A 6727-nucleotide genomic window follows, 5' to 3' on the forward strand; every position below is an offset into this window, starting at 1 on the left:
TACAAGACTTTGCATGAGATGTTTTTGGAACACATCACACACATCATGTTTTGATTTCCCCTGCAATAAGACAGCTCACGAGTTCAGCCTGAATTTACTTTTGTCCTAATGTGGTTGATGCACAATCGCAATGCAGTCATCCATTTCCAGACTACCCCCCCCCCCCCCCCCCCCACACACACACACACACTTCCTAGGAGTCTTTATATCATGTCTGTGACATGCATTTGTCAAAATACTTGGCCATCTTCTCTTACGTGTCGCTCGGTGACAGTATGTGTTGCAACCACCTGCTTGCTTCTACTTGCGCGAACAAAGCGGCGAATGTGGAAAAAAAGTTAGCGCCCCTCAGACAATAAAACATTTTCGCTTATGGAGGCAGCAATCATACACTTTATTCTGTGTATACGGCACATGGACACATTGCTAAACACAAATTGCCCTCTCCACCAACGCTGCTTCGACAACTTCATCGAGCAACCAAGTAAGTGCAACTCATCAGAAGCTAATGCAGTTAACAAATCTGTGCATCCAACAAAACACAATGCAGCTCTGCTTACCTCACACAAAGCCACCGCTGGCTAACTTTGGTTAATAACATACTTGATGTGTGGGCACGCACTCCAGAGACACAACTATTTGTAAACAAACAAAAGATCAAGTTTCGATAATACTGTATGTCCTATTTGAGTGGATGGAAATGAAAACAGGACATTGACTTATAATGTTCCTTTGTTATACTGTATGATTTTCAATTGTTACCTTACATCTATTTGTCTCCATTATTATAGTTCTCGTCACCTATCAAGGAAATGTGTTCAGCCTGTTTGACACCAGTGTACCCAGTGGAAAAAATGGTTGCCAATAAACTTATCCTGCACAACAACTGTTTCTGCTGTAAACACTGTCAGAAGAAGCTCAGGTGAGATGTTTGACAAATACTGTGATTCAAATCTATCAATTAAGTCAGCATTTAACTTATGCACTAACGTACAGCATTTTTCATTGCAGCATTCACAACTATTCCTCTCTTTATGGCGAGTTCTACTGCATGTCACACTACCAACAGCTTTTTAAAAGAAAGGGAAATTACGATGAGGGATTCGGGCACATGCAGCATAAAGACCGCTGTCTTCAGAAAGATAAAGGAATAGATGAGCCTGACATCACATCTGTCCCAAAAATGACAAAACACAACTCAAACGCTACCTCAAGGGAGTCGTCTGCTGAAGTATTTGTCACAAAGTCACGTGAGATGAGACATGGCAATCGTGCTGATGTCAGGGGCAAACTGAACGTGAACTGGCCACCAGAGAAGAAGAAGCCACTTCACCATGTGAATGCACCGAGTGTGAAACAAAAAGATAAGGTCATGGCATTTTTGCATGAAGTCTCAGAAATCAGGGGAAAATCTCTGATAACAGACATTACCTCGAAGGAAAACTTGATCTTCGAGGAACCAAAACCCAGTCGTGGTGCCACAAAAACGAAACATTTTCAAGACACATCTCCAACAGCACTTCATTTGTCTTCTCCTTTGCTCGGAAAAGATAAAAGTTTCTCAGATCTAAATAAGAAGCAGGCAACAGCTGTACCCATCAAACAAACACATTTTAATAAATCATCTGACAAACTGGATGCTACTTCTAAAAAAACAAGGAAATCTGTATGGTTTTCTCCAAACGTTGATATTTCTCACTATGATCAGACTCGTCTACTGACCTCAGATGCTACAGAGGATCTCAGTGGGCTTCACAATAAAACATGTAATAATGCAAATGATAATTGTGAAAAAAATGACTCAGACCAGTCTAGTGAGCTCAGAAAAATACAACATGGACATAAGCCCAGAGGAGATGTAACCACTGTTGAGGCTGGTGTTAAGAAAAGTCAAGGGTTCCAACAAACTGAGGACAAAAAAGATGAACACACTCTTCTTGGTGAATCAGTCAAGGATGTCAAAAACAATTCAATTTGCTTGATACAAGAGTCATCTGATGAACTTGATATTGAGTTAGAAAGAGCAAATCCTCCAACTGGAACGCTGTCGGAAAGCCGTGGCAGTAAGGATGACCAGAAAAACTTACCAAAAGAACATAGTACAAATCAACACGTTCCAGCAAAAACAAATTCTCCCATGAGTTCTGTAAAACATGCTGACAGGTCAAAGGCCAGACTGGGATCTTGGTCCAAAGGAAGAAGCCCTTTGTCAAAGCTCTTTGCAGCGAGTGGCCCTGAAAAAACTAGCAAGACTGAAGCAAAAGGGGTCAAGAAAGCAGACGAGAAGCCTGGTGTCGGACTCATGGCAAGACTTTTTCAGTCATCTTCAGGCGAAAATAATGACGCTACAAAATCAGAAGCATGTGACAATGAATGCAAAATCCACACTGATGATAAGAACAAAGAGGAGGCTGATACCGTCAAAGTAAAATCTCAGGAAGTTGAGGATGACATCGAAAACACGCTTCTTGCTACTGACTCAAAAATGCGTGACAGCAGCAAAGAGGAGTCTATAAATGCAGAGCCAATGATCTTAACTAGTGAAACAATTGATGTCCTAACCAATCCGGTCCAAACAGAGCCAACCAAACAAGATACAATTGATCCCATTGAAGATGGGAGCCGTGAGGCAACAGCCCTAACAGTAGCTGAGACAGATGACTGCAATGACCTTTCTTCCGATGACATGCGTGGCTCTCAAGGGTCAACTGACGAACAGCTAGTTGAGCAAAGCAAGGTTTTTAGTGTCAGTTCTGTCTCTGCTGACCCACCGTTCACTAAGATCAATCAAGATAAAGATGAGCTTGATAAGCCCAAAGATATGAACATTGACCACAACACGTTTTTTGAGGTCACTCAAAAAGCTTCGCAAGAGAGTCCTGATCCTCTTGATCAGTTTATTTCCCAGGAGAGTTTTGCAGATAACCCCGTTGATGTGATATTTTCAGTCACGAATGATGCATCTTCTAGGAGATTTGGCCTGCGGGACACTCAACCAGGATCGACCCAAATCAAAACGCTTGGCTTGGTGCAGCAAATAACTGCCCCTGATTCCGTCAGCCATGCTGACAATCAAGGCCTAGTGACTTTGACTAGAGGCAACCTGGCACACATTCAGGTGTCGGAGTTTGACTTATTCACCTCAAATATCAGTTTGTTCTCCCAACAACCTGTTCATGGCCCAGCATCCGCCATCCCTGATGATATCTTTGCAGTGGGTGAAGTGCCAACTAGTGCAGATGGTTTTAGTGCTAGTCCACTGAATGGGTTGCTCGACTCAGCAACAGCACCCTCTGTTGATCCGTCACCACAGGGAGATCTTTTCTCTCTTGATATCTTTGCATCAGAGGCACAGTTGCGGCCAAAGTCTCACGAGGCAAGTGATGCAACGACACCTTTGGACTGCATAACAGAAAAAAGCAATCCCGAGCAAATTGCAGAGAACGCCGTGACACACAGTAACTGGATGGATGATTTGTTAGGATAAAAGCAGAGATCAAACATATGATCACAGATGTGCACATGATTTTAATACGAGTCATGTATTCAGCAAGAAAAACAATTGTGATTTTCATCTCTAATTATATTTTGACATAAATTGGACTTTGTAAGATAATGATTTACATTTTTTTTAGATATACTTTATATTGTTTTTGTATTACCTTAATTTGATGTTCGCTAATAACGTTGTTTTAACAAATACAATAATTGAGCTACGTGCCGTTTGAGGTGATAATTGCAAGCAATAAAGTAAAACCACATGAAATTATGTGATTTTTTTTTTGTCTTGAATGTATGATTCATGTTTGTAATTATATACTGTTTGCATAAGCATCCCACATTTGAATGAAACTGTGAGAATTTGTTGAATGATTTTTCTTTTTGTTTTGTTTGAACCTTGTGGAGGGTTTATGATGTCATTGTGGTAATTCTAGGTAACTCAAATGTCTGTTTTCAACATGAAGTAACGATATCTTAATTAAAGTGCAGAAATGGAAATCAACAAAGGACGGATGTAACAGAGAACTGGTTGCCATTGTTGGTGAAAGCAATTTTAGCATTATTATGAGTTCATCCTATCTGATTAAAAAACAACATTGTGACTTTAAAGTGCATGTTTACAACTATGATACATTCTTGAAAGACTATTCATTTCTGGGTTAATTAGTAGATTAAAAAAAAAACACTTATGATTTTAAGTTAGCGCTGTCTGTTATCACATTACTTATCACACTGCATGTTCTCTCTGTGCTGGCTTGGGTTTTCTCCAGGTACTCCGGTTTCCTCCCCCCACCCCCAAAAAAAACCATGCATGTTTTTGCATGACTTCCAAATTACCCATGAATGTGAATATGAATGTGAAATTCACACTGTGAATGGCTGTTTGTCTATATCCATGCTCAAGCCCAAAGTCACCCGAGAGATAGGTTCCAGCTCACCCCTTAACGACGACAAGCAGTTAAAGAAAATGGATTTCGATAATATGAATCACTCCAATGCATACACAAAAGCCTCCTGCACTGTGACAAATGTGTGCAACCTTTTATTGTATAACGACATTTGCAGAGACCGAAAGTGAACATATTGCCGTGTATGCACTGCAAAGTATTTGTCAATATGTCAATGATCACAAAAACTGTTAACTGCTTCAAGATTTGGTTGTAGTAATTAACTAATATAAAAAAGGAACTGAGATAACATAACAGTAAACACAGATTTTGGTAAATGCTTTTGTTATTACAAGAATCGTTTGATTGTAAGTTTGTATTACTTGATCAACACATACTGTACATCAGAGGTGTGGACTGAAGTCACATGACTTGGACTCAAGTCAAACAAGAAATTCTCAGTTTAAACTGAGAATTTCTTGTTTGTCTCACTTTCTCTTGTGTATTCATAATTGCCCTTTAACCAAGCAAAAAGGGCAAAAAAAAATGGTTTTGAAAGGGCAAAAACTAGCACCCCACACCTGTTGACGATCGGCTTTAAAGGTGCAACAAGCCCCCTAGTTTTCTTATAAAGGTTCAATGTAATTGTTTATCAAACTCATCCATGGATGGATGCATGGATGGATGGTAATTGTTTATCAAATTTGTTTTGAAAAATGAATATGCATTTCAAAAGCATACATGATCTGTGTACATTTAATATATTATTTTTTTATGACTCGAAAGGACTTGAAACTCAAAGTGTAGGACTTGACTCCGGACTTGAGGGCATTACTTGCTTGAGACTTACTTGTGATTTGCAAAGCAAGCACATACATGCATACATACAAGCCCAATTCCAATGAAGTTGGGATGTTGTGTTAAACATAAATAAAAACAGAATACAATGATTTGCAAATCATGTTCAACCTATATTTAATTGAATACACTACAAAGACAAGATATTTAATGTTCAAACTGATAAACTTGATTGTTTTTAGCAAATAATCATTAACTTAGAATTTTATGGCTGCAACACGTTCCAAAAAAGCTGGGACAGGGTCATGCTTACCACTGTGTTACATCACCTTTTTCTTTTAACAACATTCAATAAACGTTTGGGAACTGAGGACACTAATTGTTGAAGCTTCGTAGGTGGAATTCTTTCCCATTCTTGCTTGATGTACAGCTTGCGCTGTTCAACAGTCCGGGGTCTCCGTTGTCGTATTTTACGCTTCATAATGCGCCGCACATTTTCAATGGGAGACAGGTCTGGACTGCAGGCTGGCCACTGTAGTACCTGCACTCTTTTATTACGCAGCCACACTGTTGTAACACGTGCAAAATGTGGTTTGGCATTGTCTTGCTGATTTAAGCAGAGGCGTCCATGAAAAAGACGTTGCTTGGATGGCAGCATATGTTTCTCCAAAACCTGTATGTACCTTTCAGCATGAATGGTGCCTTTACAGATGTGTAAGTTACCCATGCCATTGGCACTAACACAGCCCCATACCATCACAGATGCTGGCTTTTGAACTTTGCATCCATAACAGTCCGGATGGTTCTTTTCCTCTTTGGCCCGCAGGACACGACGTCCACAATTTCCAAAAACAATTTGAAATGTGGACTCGTCGGCCCACAGAACACTTTTCCAGTTTGCATCAGTGCATCTTAGATGAGCTGTGCCCAGAGAAGTCGGCGGCGTTTCTGGGTGTTTTTGATAAATGGCTTTTGCTTTGCATAGTAGAGTTTCAAGTTGCACTTACGGATGTAGCGCTGAATTGATATTTACTGACATTGGCTTTCTGAAGTGTTCCTGAGTGTTCCCTTAAACTGTTTGACTATTTTCTCACACACTTGTTCACAAAGAGGTGAACCTCGCCCCATCTTTGCTTGTGAATGACTGAGCAATTCAGGGAAGCTCCTTTTCTACCCAATCATGGAACCCACCTGTTCCCAATTAGCCCGTTCACCTGTGGGATGTTCCAAACAGGTGTTTGATGAGCATTCCTCAACTTTCTCCGTCTTTTTTGCCACCTGTCCCAGCTTTTTTTGGAACGTGTTGCAGCCATAAAATTCTAAGTTAATGATTATTTGCTAAAAACAATCAAGTTTATCAGTTTGAACATTAAATATATTGTCTTTGTAGTGCAAGTAAATATAGGTTGAACATGATTTGCAAATCATTGTATTCTGTTAACATCCCAACTTCATTGGAATTGGGGTTGCACATACATACTGTACATACATATTTTCTGAAAACTGCTAGTGCTAATCTGTTTCAACAATCATGATATAGA

This window comes from Phycodurus eques, chromosome 13 (assembly GCF_024500275.1).
Source record: "Phycodurus eques isolate BA_2022a chromosome 13, UOR_Pequ_1.1, whole genome shotgun sequence".
NCBI lineage: Eukaryota > Metazoa > Chordata > Actinopteri > Syngnathiformes > Syngnathidae > Phycodurus > Phycodurus eques.